This window comes from Mastomys coucha, unplaced genomic scaffold, assembly GCF_008632895.1.
Source record: "Mastomys coucha isolate ucsf_1 unplaced genomic scaffold, UCSF_Mcou_1 pScaffold21, whole genome shotgun sequence".
NCBI classification, from domain to species: Eukaryota; Metazoa; Chordata; class Mammalia; order Rodentia; family Muridae; genus Mastomys; species Mastomys coucha.
In genome coordinates, this window is record NW_022196904.1 from 65,366,354 (window position 1) to 65,386,463 (window position 20,110).

Consider the following 20,110-nt stretch of genomic DNA (forward strand, 5'->3'; position numbering starts at 1 on the left):
TTTTTTTTCTGGGAGACAGCTTGTTAGAACAGGGATGACTTTACTAAAGGAATACATATTTTAAATGTTAACAGTTACAATCTTAATAATCTCTAAAAATAAATTGGTTTATACTTCCAGACAGTTAGTTCTTCACATTTCAAAAGTGCCTGGGAAAGTTTTAAGGTTTTATTTACATGGCTACATAAGCTACACAGCCAGCTGATTGGGTACTAGGAACTGAACTCACGTCCTCTCCAAAAAAGATCTTTGCTCTCAATTGCTCAGCCACCTCTCCAGCCTCACATTTTAAATGTCTTTGTCATAGATGTTTTTAAAAATGTTTATGTTGTTCAATATATTTCTCTTAGTAATTTCTTGCTTAAGTAAGCCTTTAAGTATGCTACTCCAATATTTTATTTTGTACTTTTCCTGTTTTACTCTCAAATTCACAATTACTTTATTTACATACGACTTACATTTATCTCTAGTTTGAGAATTCACATTGTTCTATAGGCATTACAACAGCCCACGCAGAATACCCCATCATTCCATGTTGCTACCATTAACCCCTGCTTCCATTCCAGCCCCCAAGAAACTATTCATGTATAAAGGATCAGCCTTTTCTAGAGTTTCCTATAAATGGAATCATACAATTTGTAGTGTGTATGCTTGGCTTGTTTCATTTGACATACGTTTTTGAAGTCTGTGTTGTTGATATATCACTAGCTCTGTCCTTTTTGTTGACAAGTAGTGTGTCCATGTCTGTGGGTTCTACATCAAGTAATCATGGATGAAGAATGTTCCAAAGCATTCATATGTACTGAGCATGTGCAGAATTTGTTTCTTATCACTAGTCTCTAAAACTTTGTTACAACAACTAAGAAAATGCAAAACACTGGCTACTTAAGTCATACATGTGATAAGACAAAACAGACAAATCAGAGCTTCCCTTGGAAATGCTGAAGTCAATGTACACTCAGAAACTGGACCCAGATATAAAGGCCAGAATCAAAACCCATCACTCCATTCATCTGAACCACCGCAGTGCGCACATTAGGGAACTTCTGGGTGTCTGAGCTAGACATAAGCAGAGATTGCTGAGTCCAAGCTCTATCTTTCATAGGTGAAGACAGCAAAGGTCAGAGAAGGAAGCCGACCACCCACGGGCACAGAGAGAGAGCAAAGTCAGGACTCAACCAAATCCCCTAAATCCAAGATCAGCGTCCCTGACCCACACTCTCAGAACTCGATAAACCTGAAGGATGGTGTGGGTGGGGGAAACTTGGTGGTGTTAAGGAAGCAGCTGATGTTGAAGGCACATGGTGCACTCTGAAGCAAACACAAGAGTGAAGACAGGTGAAGCCAAGTGGTAAAAGACACTGGATCCCACCCAGTCTTATGAACTTGCTCTTCATCCTACAAGCAGAGTCTTGTTCTATATTCTAGTTCAAATCCTGGCTCTGCCTCTTAACTCTATCATCTAGTTCCTGTTAATTAACTCTTATGTGCTTCATCCTCTCTATATGATGGGTTGATGGCAGCATCCTCATGACAGAGCTGTTGTGTGAAATGAATGAGAAACGACGTACAAAGTGCTTAGAACAAACTTTTGGTGTCAAGAACATCCTCGGCATTGAAAAAATGGTTTTGTGCTGGTGGTCAAAAATCCCCTGACTGAGAAGGCTGTGGGTCTCGCTGGGGAGGATACTCCTGTTGTTTTGATAAATGGATATAATGCACATATCAAGTAGTTCTCTAACTATGTATGTTTATACAGAGGCTCATATCTAGTCAAAGTGCTGAAAATAAGTGACTGCTGAATGCTCAGCCTTCACTGAGGTGTGTGCATCATGCCCTTCAAGGCTCAGGCAGCATCCCACAACAAGGGCCAGGGAGACTGGAAGAGCTGGAGAAAGGGTGTGATTGCAGAATGTTGTCTTCTGAACAGGATGCAGTTTCACACGTATGATGTCACAGCAGCTGTGGTTGCTTGTGCCGTAATGAACAAGGTTGGATCCATCAGCACACAGTCACAGAGGAAGTGAAGGTAGAGGGAGGACTATTTGGAAGGAGGAAGGAATCAACAGGAGTCAGAAGGAGATAATAAAGGGTCACGGAAGGGTGAATACAGTCAAGCTACATCATCATATGCAAGGAAAAACTCATAATGAAACCCATTATTATGTATAATTAATGTATGCTAATAAAAATATTTAAAAATTTTATGAGAAGAGTCTCAAAGAAATCTATGCCTTAAGATCATTACTCTAGATAAAATCATCCTGGAGACAGGAAGAAAGGTGGAAATAGTATTTCTTATGTAGCTGGGATAGGCAGGAAGAGAAGAAAGGGGAAAGAAAGCCAGAAAGACTGGGTTTCCCAAGGGTCTCTGAATCCATCCCACCGGGACCTAGAGCATCTAACACAAACCATCTGTTGTCCACATATTCCTGGTGAATTTGCATCCATTTCCTCTGGAGAATGCTTCCCCAGAAGTCTCAGAGGACTTTGATAAGGATGGAAATGGAGAAAAAAGAAACAGTCCTTCCTGAATCCTACTCTGAATTTCCAAATTCAGCCCAGGCCACCTGCTGCCCAGGATTGAATGTGTGACTTTGACCAGCTCCTGACCTGCTGGGTCTCCACCAAAGTCAAGGGTAACAACAAAAAACACTGGGTAGCAAGAGCCAGGCCACAGCCTGTTCATTATCTGAGCCTTTAGCTTCCAGATGAGGCATCTGGGCTGGCACTTTATGAAAACATAAAAATTCCAATTAGCAGCCCACATAAAGGAAGTGAGGAGTTCTCCATGTGGCTCATAAACCTGGGGAGTTTATGCCTGAGAACAAAGGCTAACAGGCTGTTACAGCCCAGAGCTTTCCAGGCGGTGTTTGAAGCAGGTCATAGGAGCTTCCCTGGCAAGTTTGGGTTGTCACACTGAATTGATCACATCTCCATTTATCTGACTATCTGACACGGAATTTTGACTAGACATTACTGGAGAAGTACAAGTGCTTCACTTGACCTTGTATGTTTACACAAGGTCAGTCACTGGGAAGTATGGTCAGCCCAGAGCCACTGGCACCAATCTCTCCTGAGCCTCTTTCCCTAGCTAATCTGTTTCTGTTCCTCTGGTTTTGCCCAAATCTTCAGTTCCTGTGTTTGTTTCCCAGTCTGTGGATTTTCTTGAGGCTCAAGTTTTCCTCAGCTTGAACACTTGTTGGCCCCTGAGAAGGATCACTAGAAAAGGAAGAAATGAGAACTCTGTGGTCTTGATGGTTGACTAACCCTGTAAGCCCCCAATTCTCTCATAAACCTTTCCCAGCAGTACATGCTCATCAGCTAACTTCACATGAGAGACTCCATCTCCAAGAAGTCCCGGTGTCACACAGGGCCTCTCTTTCTCAATGTGACAGGGAAGCAAGCTCACTGAGATACCTCGGTAATGCTCACTCCCACACGTCACAGGCAGTTGAATCCCTCTGAGACATTTCTACTAGACTCCAGCCTTCAGTGGCCTGGAGCCCTCCATGATAGAAACATAAAACGGCTCTCCACAAGGTCAGTGACTCCACAGAAAGACCAACCAAGTCAACTAACCTGGAACCTGAGGGACTCCCAGGGACTGAACTACCAACCAAAGAGTGAGCATAGGCTGGACCTAGCCCCGCCCCTTCACATATGTAGCATATGTGCAGCTTGATCTTCATGTGAGCCCCAACAACTGAATCAGAGGCTGTCTCTGAATCTGTTGCCTGCTTGTTGATCCCATTCCTTTAACTGGGCCACCTTGTCTGGCATCAGTGGGAGAGGGTGTACCTAATCCTGCAGAGTCTTGATGAGCAGGGGGTTCAGGGGAAAATAGATGTTCCCCCTTCTCAGAGGAGAAGGGAAGAGGGGATGAAGCGAGGGTCATTGTAGGGGGGACTGGGAGGAGAGAGGTTGCTGACATTGAGATGTAAAATGAATAAATAAATTAATAAAAAATGATTTTAAAAATCTCTTCATTCCTTTATTTCTTGTCTCTCTCCAATGGAGCCCATACTTTACTTTGATGCCTATGTTAATCCACACAAATATTGGTATCTGGACCCTACAGATTCTTGAAAAAAGAGGAGATAGCTTTGAAAGTTAAAAGAAACATGGGTGTCTAGGGAAGTCCCATGGGTGTCAAGGATTAACAAGTGAAACCCAGTGGAACTGACTTTCTCAACTGGCAGGAACAAGAACCATCACATGATATCTAAGCACTGAGATCTGATCTTTCCAGCTTGGTCAAGTGGTTCAGCTTATTTTAAATTTGCTCTTATCAATTACAGCTCAACTAAAGAAGTTTTGCTGCCAGTGTTATCACTGCCATAACCACCTTCCTTTCATGAAGACCATCGTGAGAGGGGAGGGCTCCCCTCAGTAACAGGCAGTTAGTTACAGTTGAATCAGTCCCCAAGCTTGACCTTCAGTTTTTAGGAAAAACATTCAGGCATAAGAATCCAAGATATACACCCAGATCTAGGATACAAAACCTTGTTTAGCATCACTGATTGACACCCAGGTCCTGCACCTAGGTCTAGAGGAGGCCAGAGAGACAAAACATGTATAAGAAGTTCTGGCCACACTCTTAGATTATAACAAACAGTAATTACAGTTAGCTTCCTGTGTGCCCAGATCCATGTGTGATGACTGACTGGATAGAAGCCTGCTCAGCTGGCCATGGGTACTGAGATAAGCTAAGGCCAGCTACACTGAGTGATCTCTAGGAGCTGAGGACATAGCTGTCTACTTCAGACCTTGGTGCAAGGGACTCTATCATTTAGAACTCTGCCTCTGCCTCCCATGTTCCACCTCATATCCCAACCATGCCCATTTACCCCCATGGGATTTCTTGTACCAACTTTCTTCCCTCAGCAACTTCTCTGGAATAGTGAAAGGTAGGATATGGTGGGGAAAGATGGCAGGTGGGTGAGAAGAAGCTAAATCCCAAGGGTAGGTCGTGAAGCAGGATTTAGAATATGTGCGAACATTTAGGGTAGGTGGCTCGCTGATGACAACTGATTAGCCATGGGACCAAATGTCCAAGCCCTCTCCATTTGCTTCTCTCCATCATGGTCTTCTGAGCCTGCCTTGAGGACCTATGCTCTTAGATAGGTCTATTAGTTTCCTGGGCCTACCATAACAACAGTCAACACAAACTGGATAGTGACTTAAAACAAGAGAAAACTTTCCTATAAATTGCTTGAAGTCAAAAGTAGGGCCACTTCCCTTTGAAAACAAGAGGAAAGAATCCTGTCTTGCCTCATCCCACTCCTGGTGGGTGCCACCATTCCTTGGCTTGCAGCTGCATCACTCCAAGCTCTGCCCTGCCATCACATGGCCTTCTACATGTGCTTCTTCATTAAATCCTGCCTCCTTTGTCTTACTCAGCATAGCAACATCTTGATAGCCTACCTACATTTGGTACTCTCTCCTGCCCCCTAAACCCTTACCTATTTCATCCTAATCCTTGTCTGCATCCTTTAATATAATAGGAACTGACCTTCAGCCATCAACCTGCCCTCTTCTTTCTGATCTCTGATGACCCATATCTACCTCTGAGACCTATTCAGGCACTGATCATTTGACAGGTCCATGACGCAAGCTTGTCTCAGCATTCCTATGAAAAACTGTGCACAACAGACCACGGTGCTGATAGTTTGCCATGGGCTAGTTCCTCCTATTCACAAAACAACCAAGAGAGATAATAACTATTGTAATCCCATAGTACAGATGAGGAAAAAATGAGCCTCTAGGACATACATCTACAGAGTACCAGCAATGGACTCCATCTTGAGACTCCACCAGTGCAGCCAGAATTGCTGAGGCATGCCAGTTCCCCCCAAAAAAGTGGGACACAAATCATTGTAGACATTGGTGGTAGCGTATAAACGTAGTCTCAAAATTGAATCCTGGAGCTCTGGTTTGAATGAATATGTCTCTCTAAATATGTATGTGATGATTTATGCCCTAGGAAAATGGTTTTGAAGTGAGAAGAGATTACTATTACTCCAATTGTTTCTCTCAAGAGCTTCGGAGAGTTCCCAATCCTTCCAACTCTCCCACCAAGCAAGAACACAGAGGTTGCTCCTTCTACCACATTAAGACAAAATAATACAGCCTCATGCTGGAAGCACGGATTCTCTCACCAGTCCCTCAATCCAATGGCTTTGTAATTTGGGACCGCTTGTCCTCCAGAACTGTAGAAAATGAATTTCTATTGCTTATCAATTGCTCAGACTTGGACTTTTTGTGATAGCAACACAAACAAAGTAAGATACCTGGTAAGATAGCTTCTTGTGGCTTTCTTTCCCAACACAGAATGAAGAAGGCATGTGCTTGGTGATATTGTGAAGCAATTTAAAATTTTCCTGACATTTATTACAATACTTCATGCCCTGCCATTTTTTAAAGCAGAGTTTAAGACTCAAACTCATGAAATTTAGCAGGTCTAGGAAAAAAAAAAAAAGATGAGCCTGGTCATCCTTTCCTTGCTATACTTACTTTGAATTTCTACAAGTTATATTCTTTTGCTTTTGTGGTAGCAATTAAAGGTTAAGTGGCTCATTATAGAGAACATTTAGTAAAGTATAAGATGTGAATCCACTCCTTAATGATTGAGAAAATAATAGTGCATACTTCCCCTTCTGAGAGAACTGAGAGAGCCAATGCATAGCAGACTAGGAATTGGGTACAGGGTCCCATGTTGTGCCACTTCCTAAGACTGGGAAACTCCAACAGTGACAGCAGCAAAGCCAGAGGCTCCTACCCAATCTGGCCCAGAGCACTAGGCACTTAGAATAACTATATGACTTTTGCAACTTGCAAGGAGGGGGAAAAATCCACCACAAGTTTTCGAAAACATTCAGCGTTTACATTCCCTGCCAAAGACCCACAAAGTTTACAAATCAGCTCACACAAGTGAATCCATCCTAACATTCATCCTGCTAGGAACCAGAGCCAGATAAAGCCAGCTTCAAAACAAAAAGAAACACTCTTCTCCCTGGGACATGCTGCATAGCCACATCTTCTTTGCATAAGAACTGCTTCCTTGCTTCTTGCAAAACCTTGATCTCCAAAATCAGACACTATCAGAATCTCACTGTTGGGAACTCTATCTGTACGAATATATACAGATATGGTTGTCACTCAATCTTGCTTGAAGTCTCTTTGATACATGAGAACAGCCTGGTCTCCAACCTGGGTATACAGCTTCACAAAAGGGTTTTCTTTTCTTCTCTTCTCTTTCCTTTTCTTTTCTTTCCTTTCCTTTTCTTTTCTTCTCTTTCCTTTTCTTTTCTTTTTCTTTTTCCATTTTTTATTAGATATTTTCTTTATTTACATTGCAAATGATATCTCCTTTCCTGGTTTCTCCTCAGAAAAAAACTCCTGTTCCCTTTCCCCTCTCCCTGCTCACCAATCCACCTTTTCCCACTTCATGGCCCTGGCATACCCCTACACTGAGGCATTGAGCCTTCACAGGACCAAGGGCCTCTCCTCCCATTGATGACCGACTAGGCCATCCTCTGCTACATATGCAGCTGGAGCCATGAGTCCCACCATGTGTACTATTTGGTTGGTGGTTGAGTCCCTGGGAGCTCTGGGGGTACTGGTTAGTTCATATTGTTGTTCCTCCTATGGGGCTGCAAACCCCTTCAGCTCTTTTTGTCCTTTCTCTAGCTCCTCCATTGGGGACCCTGTGCTCAGTCCAATGGTTGGCTGCAAGCCTCCACCACTCCTGGGCATATACCCAGAAGATGCTCCAACATGTAACAAGGACACATGCTTCACTATATTCATAACAGCCTTATTTATAATAGCCAGAAGCTGGAAAGAACCCAGATGTCCCTCAACAGAGGAATGGATACAGAAGTTGTGGTACATTTACTCAATGGAGTACTACTCAGCTATTAAAAAACAATGACTTCATGAAATTTGCAGGCAAATGGATGGAACTAGAAAATATCATCCTGAGGTAACCCAATCACAAAGAACACACAGAACACACATGGTATGCACTCTCTGATAAGTGGACATTAGCCCAGAAGGTCGAAATACCCAAGATACAATTCACAAACCACATGAAACTCAAGAAGAAGGAAGACCAAATTGTGGATATTTCAGTCCTTCTTAGAAGGGGGAACAAAATACCCTGGAAGGAGTTACAGAGACAAGTGTGGAGCAGAGACCATCCAGAGACTGCCCCACCTGGGGATCCATCCCATATACAGTCACCAAACCCAGACACTATTGTGGATGCCAACAAGGGCTTGATGACAGAAGCCTGATATAGCTGTCTCCTGAGAGGCTCTGCCAGTGCCTGACAAACACACAGGGTTTTCTGATGCTGAAGACAGTGTTCACATATACCTTAACTTAATCGTTTCCAAGGAAACAAGAGACTTGGTTCAATCCACTCAGCACTGCTTTTTGTCCACAAGCTTTAATTTTCATTTTACTGAAATTTTGCCCTTCCCCAAAATCCTACCCTACTTCTGCCTTTCCTGTATTTGTGTTGGTGGGATGCCCTGCACAATTCTACAGTGCTTCTCTATTGTAGAAATGGACCAATTAAAAAAAAAATCTGATTTTACTGGGACATTGATCTGTCCCTGATGATCTTGCACTGACTGAATCAAGGCTGTTTATATTTAACCTTCATTAGTCTGAGTCTGATTTTGTTTATCCTTTGGAATAAACAAACAAATAAGTTACAATTCTCAAGCTATGTCAGAGACATTATCAAGCTGTGACAATTCTTCAGAAACAACCTGGTAATTGGAATCTACTCTCCTACACCATCGTTAATACCATGCTTCTTCATTTGTTTGGATGTTTGTGGCCCTGTTTAATTTCAGTGAGATCCCCATCTGGTTGTAAGGAATCACTTAGGCTTTGAATTACCTCAGGTGTCTTCACTGCTTGTGTCATGTGTCAGCTCAGGGATTCATGCATGTGATGAGGCAGCCTCTGCAGTCAAGGCCACAGCTCTCCTTCCGTCAGCATATTAAGGATCCTGTGGAAGAAAGGGGACCACACCCTCTTTCCAGCCTCCCAGGAGAAGAGGGTTTTGGTTTAATCACAGGACTCTCTGGAAAGTAGAAGGATGGCAAGGCCACCCTCCGTCTTACTTCCCCACACTGCCATCTGTTCTCTCGTCTCTGTTCCCAGCAAGCATCTGCTCTCTGCTTGCTCCAGGCTCTGCTACTCTGCTAACCTATGACTCTGCCGTGACTGTGCAATGAGCTTTGCTTACAGCCTCTGTGAGCCTCAGGACTCAGTTTCCAAGACCAAAACTGGAATCAGATTGGTGCCCTCTTTCTTGGCCAAGTGCCCACTCAGTATAAATACAGAAAACTGTGCCTTCCCTTGGCAGGTCTCTGGATCAGGAAAAGATCAAAGTCAGAAGAGGAGCATTCTGGATGTGCTTCCATGACAACTTTAAAAACAGAGGATAAGAAAGCCAAGTTTTATTCACATCTTGTTTCCCAAATGCAGTTCTTAACATTTTCACCCTTCAGAAGAAAATATCAGTAGATCAGGGGGGTCCGATTCAACCCACCATGAACTAAGTGGATTGGATTGAATCAGAGCCATGACTCTCAGAGCATACCAACAAGAGAGAGAGAGAGAAAAAAAACAAGGTCTGTATAAGACATTCCTCATCATAAAAACAGCTTTCGGCCACTGTCCTGGTTTGAGTCAGTTCAGGAAGTGTATAATTATTATTTTTATTTTATATAATTTAATTCTTTTACATTTATAATTATTGAGCACTTGAAAGGGCATATTCCAAGGAAAAACCTGCAGGTTTCATCACTAGGCATTCCTGTGATGTGATCATGTGAACTTTCCAGCTCTATGACTGAAGTAAATCCCTCTCTGTGCCTCAGTTTCCTGATCAGAGAACAACAGGTAGCACTACCTTGCCCAAAGTTGAACTTGAACATGATAGTGTAATATTCCTCTCGTTCCAATCCAAACACATCAAAGATGGAGAGACCTTGGAGAGCCTCGATTCGTTTTGAGAAGTCAACAGTTCAGTCAAGACTCCCCTTGTGGATCAGAATACAAGGTGGCTGTAGACATTTAGACAATGATACATGTCAATAAATACACGAGATGGAAGGGGTTTGAAAATATTTTTTAAATACTTGTTAATAGGGAGAAAGAAAAAAAAGAAATGCAAGATGGGAAGGAAGGAGGAAGAGAGTGAAAATTCTGTTTTTCCACTCGTCTGCCTATCTTAAACAGCATTATAATACCTGCTCACTGTCTTACAACTATAGTAACTCAATAGCCCCTTGAGCCCTGAAGCTCTAGCCATCTTTGCTGGGCCCAGCCTAGTAGTTTCCTTTGAAGCATTGTGTCTACAATATTCTAACTCTCCTTTCCCCTATTCAGAGAAGTATGAAGTTCTGCTCAAGCATATCAGAGGGGTTTCTGGCCAAGGGAGAGAACAGTGTTTTTCTACTTGTGTGTTCCAAAGCCCAATGTCTGCTAGGAAGTGATTCTAAGTGTGAACTGAGAGTCTCAAGGGATAGAAGGAAAGATGCAGACCTCACTCACAGTATATAGAGATTCTCATGTGCTAGAGAAGAAGAGCAGAAGCAAGGTTTGGGACCAGCACATCTCTAAAGTGATTCACTTTTATATCACATCTCAGGGAGCGACAGAGAATGTCAGGACCAAGAGAACCTTGCAGGACAGGACAGCTCAGTTCTCAGTGATAGCCTTCAAGGGCTGCCAAGCCCAACACTCTGCTAAGATGGTAAGGAAGTCTAGATGGTAGGTCTAAGCTTCTTTAAAAGCATACAACTAAAACTTGTCCACGGCCCAACACTAACTTCTCCACTACTGTAGCAATTGCTGATAAACTTAAGATCAGTTGTTTTTCAACGAATATAAATTCTTAGGCATTGAAGATATGGCTAGAAGAGAGTTCAGTGTCCAACTGGACAATGGCTCAAAGCCAACTTGTAGGCTCATGGATTGAGTTACAAATCATAGAAGCATCCCAAATATGAAATGAGGTAACTCAGACCAAAGTAACTCTATGGTTCCTTTATGGGTGAACAAAGAAGATTCACAGGTTAAGGGTCTTACCAATAATCCCACAGTCGTGATAGGTTGATATTCAGAGCCACATCTGACTGGTTTGAATGCATGGGTGGCTTCCCATTTGCTCACCATCCTCTAAGCCCACAAAGAGGGAGCTCAGCAGGAGTCTGAGAATGACTCTGTAGTTTAATCCCTACTGAAGCTTGCCAAAAAGCATTAGTTATGTCTTGCCATTCAGTGTGAATGTTCTCCAGAGCCAATTACTACATCTGCTAGAGTTCTAAGTGGCTTTCATGAAAACCAATCCTATTCATCACACCTTAAGGAGAACAGCAATCTCCTATAGGCACACATTAATTATCCCATTAGAAACAAGCTAGAGTTAATTATAGTGTCTTCCTAGTTTAAAGGAAAAAGAGAGAGGGGGAAAAGCAGGCCAGCAGCCAAAGAAGGTTCAACTTTACATCCAAGATGAAAGAGCTAAGTCCTTGTCTGTGAGCTGTCTCTTTGCTGGGAAGAAGAAAATTTGAGAGGTCATGGTATCAACACTTTGCCACCAACACAGTAAACCTCTCTAGGCATTTCCTGTAGTGTATCTCTCTTTAAAGAATGGCCCTGAGCCACTAAAAAGTTGGCATCAATTATTAAGAAAGCTTACATCAAGAAATAAGGAAAAATGCATGCCATTTTCCTGGCATTCAATATTTTTCATTATTTATTACTAGTATTCATCTATTTGGAGAAAACTAAACCAATTTATATATGTGTGTGTGAGAGATAGATAGATAGATAGATAGATAGATAGATAGATAGATAGATAGATAGATCCCACAAACAGGCAGGCCACAGTTGCCCATGTTTGGAATCCCAGCACTTGGGAGGTAGAAACAGGAGGATCAAGAGTTCAGGATCATCCTCAGCTGTATAGCCAGTTCAAAGGCCGGCATGGGTTACATGAGATCTTTCTCAAAAGAAGTTGTTGAACAAATCAACTGAAGAGCTAATAAGATTAAATAAACAAATAAATAAATAAATAAATAAAATTTAGAAGTCTTCTCCAAAGCCAGACCATGCGCACTCACCACTAACATCCATGTGAAGATTTTCCCTACTTTACACCAAGGAAAAAAAAGCATATTGAAGCATGCTGTGATTCTGAAACACAGCAGTCTTGCGGTTTACCTTTTGGTTTCTAAAAATAAGTACAATGTCAAGTGAACGCATCCCTAGTCTTTCTCTGAAGATCCTCCAGGTGTCCTTCAAAGTGAAGTGTTGGTGGTCTCCTGCAGTTTCCCGGAAGCACTGTTGCAGTAACCATATTGCCTCCATTGCAAAGAATACACATAGCTCCAGCCCTCCAAGGACAGCTCAGTACTCTCTCTTTCCCAAGAATGACACAGCAGAATTGTTCGACCATGACTCACATGTCTCACATGAGTAGAACCTTGTGCTTTACAGGACAGAAGGCTCTCTTTCCTGTAATAGAAGATAGAATCCACAGACTTTCACTTGCACTTGTTCCAACCGTTCCCAAACCTTGTGTGTTACAGTCAGTTGGAAAGGTTGGTAATCTTCTCTAATAGGACTCGGGTGTCTGATTTTGAATACATATTCCCCAAGTGATTCTGATGAAGAGTTCCTTTTAAAAACTCTTGTCTGTTTATATATATATATATACAAGGGAGAATTAAACTAAACTTAATTTTTTTAAAGGACCTCAGCAGGGCTGGAGAATTGGCAAGCCTTTAAGAGCACTTGTTTTTGCCAAAGACCTGGGTTTGATTTCCAGCACCCATATGGCAGTTTACAACCATCTGTAACTCCAGTCCTAGGAGATCTGATGCCCTCTTTTGACCTCTGTGAGCACCAGGTACACAGGTGCTACACAGACGTACATGCATATAAAATAATAAAATCAATTAATCTAAATTAAATGAACCTTACTGTCTTCTATGGTAGAAGCCTTAAGTAGTTAAGCATAACAAAGAACTTGGGTTTTAATTAATACTCTGGTGGGTCTCAAGTCACTCATTTCCTATCTTGGATATATTACTACCTCTGGACTTTAGCTTAGTAAAAATTTGAGATTAAAACCAACTTTGGGGTCAATTAAATGGCACAACAGGAGGTAGGAAGGCTTGTTATAAGCCTGGGTCCCAAAAATTGTCCTCTGACGTCCACTCACACACTATGGTATGCAGCACACGCACACACACACACACACACACACACACACACTGTGATAATATGACGTCCACTCACACACTATGGTATGCTACACACACACACACACACTGTGATAATATGACGTCCACTCACACACTATGGTATGCTGCACACACACACACACACACATTGTGATAATATGAGGTACTGCACTTTAGCAATGTTGTCTTCTCCTTCTCCTTCCCCTCCCTTTTGTTTTTCCTCTGTGATAAATTTGTCATGAGATTTTCCAACTCTCAAAATCTTGGACCCAGTTTCTTTCTCTGATACAAAAACACCACCACCCACACTATCATCCCTATATTTGTTCAGCATCTCATTACTTAAATATTAGTCTTGGAGGGAGATGAACTAACACTAACATACCAAAGAAGGAACCTTGGGAAACAGGAGAGCTATACTGTAGGAAAGCAAGGGCAAGAAGATCCTTACAGCAAGAATGATAGCAATGGAGAATCAGCAGAAGCAAGAAGTCCAGATTAAAGGGGACCTTTGAAAGTGCATTTGGAATATGAGAAATCTCAGATCGTTCACACTGCGTCTGTCACATGAACCGATGCAGACATGCCCACAAGAGCTCCAAGGTCCCACTAACATCTAGCCTACACTGTGTTCCTGCAAACGACACCTGACATTTCTTCATTGCACTGTATGATATGCCTCTGCCATGAATGCTGAAGGATTCTTACATGGGCATTGTGGGACCTTATGTGCTTTGTTGCCAATATCTTTTCAAGACTATCAGTCTTTTAAACATAAACATTTCATCTCCCATATGTGATGTGTTATTAATCTGCATCTTAGCTACTTCTCTTATTGCTAGGACAAAATGTCGGCCAGAAGTGGTTTAAGGAGAGAAAAGACTCCTTTGGGCTCTTGGGTTTGAGGGGAGCATCCATCCAGGTAGGGAAGGCACGGTAGTGGGAGCATGAGACAGCATAATGAGAGAATGTAAGTAAAGCATTAGCTCACTGCCTGGCAGGGTGTGTGCTCTGTAACTAGTGCCTACTGAGGCATTATTTCTTTCTCAGAGGGTGACATTTTCGAGGGTCATTTTCTGGACTTGGGTCACATTTTGACATTCTTTTCTGCTAAAAGAATGAGATGGTTAATATTGTCAACTTGACAGGATCCAGAATTATCCCTTTTCAGAATGATCCCTTTGCACCCACAGTCAGGAAGCAGAGATAGATGCTACTGCTCAGCTTCTCAGTCCAGACCCCAGTCAGCGGTATGGTGCCACCCACCTTTAAGGTGGGTCTTCCCATCTGAGTGAACTCAGCCTGGATGCTCCCTCACAAACATGTTCAGACATTTGTCTTCTGGATAATTCTGGATCCTGTCAAGTTGACAATATTAACCATTACATTTTCTTAGCAGAAAAGAATGTCAAAATGTGACCCAAGTCCAGAAAAAGACCCTCAAAAATGTCACCTTCTGAGAAAGGAGTTATGCCACAGTAGGCACTACTTACAGAGCACACACCCTGCCAGGCAATAAGCTAAGTGCTGTACTTTTATTCTCCCACTCTATCATCACCAAAGCCCCAGAGTGGTTGCCATTCTTACTGCCATTCTGATAAGCTCGATGAAGCTCATGGGGTTTGGTCATTTTGTTATTGTCTCCACAATGGTAAATTGTGGTCTCCAACCCCCCTTTGCTTGGGAGCGACTTGGAATCTGGGGCTGGACACCCTCTGTGTGGAACCCTGACTGCTGCTCCTTAGATCAAAGACTGAGCAGGTCTCATGTTTATGTTAAAGGATCTTCCTTTCAAGATCTTCCTCTGGTCTGGTGTTAAAGGATTTTCTCGTGTTTATGTTAGATGGGCGAGCTTCGATTTCCTCTGGGTCTGATTCCTAAGTGTAACTATAAATACTGAGTGAATTACAGTAAAGGTCTCTCTCATCATCACATCTACCTGGCGTCCTGTCCTTCCTTACTAACTGTTTGCCTTCTCAGGTACTCAATTATCTCCAGTCCAGGAAGCACCCACGAAGGAAGAGAGACTGCGGGACGGTCTCCTTCAGATGGCGTCCGACGTGGAGCTAGGACATGGGAGTAATTTATGAGCGGTAATATAACATGGATACAGAGATTTCTAGACAGCTCCCCAGAACTGGAGTAGACGGTTTGAGACCTAAGGGTAAGAGTGAAGCATTTTGCCCCTGGGTTTGGTCATTTTGTTATTGTCTCCACAATGGTAAATGACAAAGCCAACCTTCGAAGCAGGGCCTATTTATTCTCTTCAACAGGACACCTTGACAGACTCTCCTGTCATGTGGATTGAGACCAGTTTGAAACAGCACACTACACTGCTGTCAGGTCCTGAAAATTCCAGGTCTTCCTGAAGCAAAACACACCATAGACTTTATGTGATACCAACCAATGATGAGGAAAAGCATTAAGCCCTGGCTAGAACAGCTCGAATTTGGCAACAACAGCTCCATTGGGGCTACACACCAGAATCCTTCCAAAACTGATGGGAACTCTTTGGAAACAGGGTTCAAATAGTCAGGGGTGTGTGGGGTGTATGTACTTGTGCATGTGGATACATGGTTATGCACATGCATGTGGAGACAAAGAGGTCAATGTTAGGAGTCTTTCCTTGACCACTATCTTTAGTTTTTGAGACAGATTTTCTCACAGAACCTGAAGCTTATCTATCTGTCTAACTAGACTGGTTGGACAATGAGCTTCAGAGCTCCACCTGTCTCCTCCCCCACCCTAATGCTGGGGTTACATGCATATCCCAATTCAAGATCTCATTTTGAACAGCAAGGGCTTTGCCGACTAAGTCATCTCCCCTGCCCCAGAAGTCTACAAATAATGCTACCAGTTTCCAGATGAGGGCATTAAGAACATGTGATTCTCTGCCATTCCCCACCCTGCCACCTTAGAGCTTGTAGCACATCCTACCTCCATCACAATGATAGTTCTATTTTAAGAGAACTTGGGGGAAGTGTGGAGAATCTCAGAGTTAGCATATGTTCAACTGAGACAGCAGGGAATTCTGCACAGTGCCTGTGGCCATAAGAAAGCAGAGTTCTATCACTCCAGATGTCAACTCTCAGCCAGGCTACAATTAATGAGGGACCAGGCCAATTATGCTTAATACAAAGTGATATGCAGTCACTGAAGCATGGCAAAAATCTTGCTAGGGCAGATACGAGCACACCTTTGGCAGAAGGAAATGTTTTAAGACACAAACATATGTTACATGCAGCAAAGCCAATTCTGATTGGTCCAGGAAGCCCAGTGTGGAAAGCGATATATACCAGCTCTCCATATTATTTTAGAAAGACAAAGAAAATGGACAGTAATGATCTGTTTCTCAGATCATAAGCAGATGACAGACACCCAATGCATGAGCTAGTGCCTAAGAACTAGCTCCAGCCAGAAGTGTGTGAAAACTTAACCGCAGGATCTCCACAAACCAACACACAGGAGAGAGATATGCGCAATTAATGCCTACGTCAAGGAAAAATCTCTGCTCAAGAATTCCAGAATTTGGAATTGAATGTTTACATAAAATGCAAAAAAAATCTCATATTCTCTCTCTCTCTCTCTCTCTCTCTCTCTCTCTCTCTCTCTCTCTCTCTCTTTTTCTCTCTCTCTCTCTCTCTCTTTCTCTCTCTCTCTCTCTCTTTCTCTCTCTTTCTTTCTCTCTCTGAGACAAGATCTCACTGTGTAGTGTTAGCTGGCCTAGAGCTGCTATGTAGACTTGACTTACTCCAAACTCACAGAGATCTGCCTATCTCTGCCTCTGGGTTAACAACATGTGCCACTACATCCGTGACTGTTTGTTATTGTTCTTAAGAAAACTGTCATTACATGTCAATCAATGGTCAGGAAATGTTTATCAAAAGCTATCCAGCTTCAGAAATGCTTCAGGACTCCTTATTGCCCTTGTGGCTAAAGTTCAGCTCTTGAAACATTTCCCTACCCCTGTGGCTCTCATGCTTGATGCTTCTCAAGAGTCGCCCGGATCACTCATTCCAAAACAGTTTCTTAGTGTGTTTAAGGTAGTGCCTAGAATTCTGAGTTCCTAAGACACACTTCCAGAGCCACTGACCCAGATACCAACCTCCAGGTGAAAGGAAGTTCTTTCACACCCATCAAATTTCAGAAACAGGAGGAGGAGACAGAATCTTGAAGCCAGGTATGCCAAGCTCCCCATTGTCAGAGATCCCATTGGATCTAATTCCCCAAGCCAGTCTTGGTTGGTGACTGCTGCTGTCCATTTTCACCTGTGAATTACTTAGCCTCTCCGTTCATCCTGAAAGTGCCTTGGTTTTCATGCCTCTCTACACATCCTAATACTCTCAAATATCTGCTTCACTCTGACCTGTAGGAATTCTTCATCTGTAATGGAAAATGATTTCCCTCAGGGAAAGCCTGCTTTTGTTTTCCTTGAGGGTCAGAGAGACATGGGGACTCTGTGATCATTTCAGCTGGCACAGAATGAGGAACTCCTGCTTCTTGTTCCCCGGCTGGCCACAGCCTTGCATCCCTGCCACAGTGCTGAAAGCTGTGTTTGCCCTTTGGAGGCCCTGTGCTTCTTCAGCTATTACTGCACACTCGTCCCTGCCCACTGCTCAGCTCTCATTTTAGCTCCAGGGTAGTGATTTCTGTTGCCGTTGCTATGGTATCTGTTGTCATCTGAAATCAGAAAGAGGTTCCTTAGACGTCGCCCTTACTTCCTTTTGTTGTTGTTGTTGTTCACATCTTATTATGGAAACTATCAAACACATCCAGAATAATGCAATTGGCTTCTATGCAGCCACCAAACAGTCCCACGATTATTAACTCATTCCAATCTTGTATCATTTGCACCCTGACCAAATTCTTCACCCTCACATAACCACTGAAACAGGTCTCAACATCTTGTGGGTTTTATCTACAATTGATCAGTGCTATCCATTAGAAAAAAAAAAACAACAACAAAAAAAAAACAAAACAAAACAACAGAGCTCTGCATCTGAGGGCAGTTTGGCTGCAACCCTATCCAACCATAGAGCTGATGCTGTTCATTTGCCTGACTAAGCCAGGGTCCCTTTCTTCTCTCACCACTTCATGGGCATCCCTCTTGAAGCTGCACACTTGGTGATAGAGATTGGTGTCCTCTGGACTATTTCTTAATCAAAGATACAAGAGTAACTATATTTTCATTCCAGAACCTCCAAACAAGCTCTCAGGAATAAGAGCTAGACCCAATATGGTATGGCACAGGCCTCAAGTTCCAACACTCAGGAGAAAGAGGCAGACAGATCTCTAGAATGAGGCTAGCCTGGTCTACAAGGAAAGTTTCAGGCAAGTGAAGACTATATAAAGAAACTCTATATCAATAATAATAATTATGATGGTGATGATAATGAAAATAATAATAACAATAACAATAATAGGATTCTTTTTTAAAAATTCACTGAGCCTTATCACATCTAAGAAATTTTGTAATTTTGTAGTATCATTGAATATATAGAGTTTGAGTTTATCAATAGTTTTACCAGGGTTTTTTTCTATTTGTTCAGAGTAGACCAAGTAGGTCTATACCTTGTACATGCCAAGTAAGTTCTATACCTTGTCACTGGTGGCTACATTGCTTCATTAGTGACTTAGGTGGTCCTCAGACTACCTCACCCTATTTATTTGGAAAACAGACAGTTTGTCCCATTTCCTGAATATGCTTTGTTATTTTTATGATGTCTTTCAACAGGTTTTATCTCACCCTTGTCTCCCATGTATTGACAAGGTAGATCTAGAGCTGCACTGCCCAATGCTTTAGCTCATAGGACATGAAGCTATTGGACTTTGAATTACTAAAGATCAATACATAGTAAAACTCAGTCCCTCAAACACACAAATCTTATTTCAAATGTTGAGCACATACATGACGCTAGCAAGTTCTATTGAGCTTTCCATGTATTCTGTGCACATACACATACAAAATGTCTCTATCATCACAGGAAGTCCTATTAGACCTGTTCTTACTAATGAGGATTAGGGTTGGGATTAGAGCTAGAGTTGGGATTAAGGTTAGGACTGGGGTTAAGGCTAGAGCTTAGGCATTTGATTTAGGTTTAGGGTATGTGTGGGTTAGAGTTATGGTTAATGTTATAGTCAGGTTAGGATTAGGGGCAATACTAGGATTGATGCTAATATTAATGTTTATATTAATGTTATTGTCATTGTTGCTTTGGTTTTGGCCAAGGCTATTTCATAGGTAGTGTTGTTCTACTTTTCTGAAGAAATCAAATGCTCAGTTGGAAAAGTGATAGTTACAAAAGCGCAAGGACCTGAATTTGAACATGGAACACCCACCAAAAACGATATACAGTGATACACTTCTTATAATCCCAGACCCACTGAGGAGTTTCGGAAGAAGAGGTAGGTCCCTGAAGCTTGCTGGCCAGACAGTCTGGTCAATTAGTGAGGTCCAGGTTCAGCGAGAAAACAGCGTAAGCTTGAGAGAACAGCAGGGAACCCACTCAAGCCCCCACCATGATTCTAGCCAAAACTGTCCCTTAATTCATTATTTCCTACTCTGGATCCCATAGGGCCATATGCCTCTCAAGCTTGGCAAAAATGGCAGTCTCACCATCCCTGTCTCTCCCAGAAAAGGAATCAGGCATTCCTGATCCTAGGAGACAGGCATGCTGAGATGGAAGCCACACTTTGCCTATCTCTGGGGAAGGAATGCCTGGTCCTACAGTAATGTAAGGTCTCAAGAAAATTGTATCAATGCAAACACTCCCAAGATCCTCACTGCACTGAAAGTCTTCTGCCAGCATCAGAGCATCACGGGGGGGGGG

General features: G+C 42.6%; 1 protein-coding gene across 6 annotated transcripts in view; it reads right to left on the reverse strand.

Moving 5' to 3' along the window:
* The window catches only part of Sv2b (synaptic vesicle glycoprotein 2B), a 189,570-nt gene that overhangs the window by 131,649 nt on the left and 37,811 nt on the right, over positions 1 to 20,110 (reverse strand). Inside the window, exon 2 of one of the 6 annotated variants that reach the window (XM_031387004.1) lies at positions 8,917 to 9,028. The exons of the other annotated variants lie outside the window; for them this stretch is intronic. The gene's annotated coding sequence lies outside the window, so the exon portion shown is untranslated. The remainder of the gene's footprint in view (positions 1 to 8,916; positions 9,029 to 20,110) is intronic. 6 annotated transcript variants of the gene reach the window in all.